Consider the following 868-nt stretch of genomic DNA (forward strand, 5'->3'; position numbering starts at 1 on the left):
CAGTTTATATCACATCAAGAAATTTCATGTTCTGATTAAATAAAAGCAAAATCCTTAAGTTCTTACTATTTTAACAGAGTATGGCCAATTCTAATAAATTTGGCCATAGAAATAACTGTATCCTCTCCCCCCAGAAGAACCAGACTCTCTTCCTCCCAATTTTTGGGCAAAATAAATTATTTTACATATTCAGCATTTGTTATACAGCCCCACAGCGACTTAAGTCTCCATCTATTAGTACAAAAGTACTAAAATACGGGAGAAAAAAACAGATTAGATTAGAAAGAAAAAAATCTATGAGATCTAACTGCACTAACTTTCTTAGTGGCACATCAGAAAGAGTCAACAGTTTCTAACTCTAGTGGCCTGAAGTGTTTACGGTTTATCACCTACTCCTTAAGTAGTAGTAAAAGACTTGATCAAGAATAAATTAATTAGGAAGCTAACCAATGACTGGCTCCCAATATGATAGATATTTCTCGGGAAAAGACCAATATGGTTCAAGACACAGTATTCTTATTCAATTAACTATTGACGATCTATCATCTAAGAGCAAATTAAATTCAAATCAACCTGCACATCAAATCCAGGATTTTAAAGTTAAAAAAAAAAAAAATCCCTTTAGGGCCAATTAGGGGTAAAAGTGAATGATTTTACTTCTCCCCTGTTCCCAGTTTATACTTAACACAACTATCACCTGTTTTCTTCTCCAAGACTCCCCCGTTAACACACGTCATCTTATCGAAAACATCTTTTCATCTCTATTTTCCCAACACTGCTCATACAACATATTCTGAGTTATTTTCCCCCTCAAAAAAAGAAATCCCAAGTCACACAAGAAGAAATGTAGCCAGTAAATGCTTCCTGT

This window comes from Lipotes vexillifer, unplaced genomic scaffold (assembly GCF_000442215.2).
Source record: "Lipotes vexillifer unplaced genomic scaffold, Lipotes_vexillifer_v1.1 scaffold863, whole genome shotgun sequence".
Classification (NCBI taxonomy): Eukaryota; Metazoa; Chordata; class Mammalia; order Artiodactyla; family Lipotidae; genus Lipotes; species Lipotes vexillifer.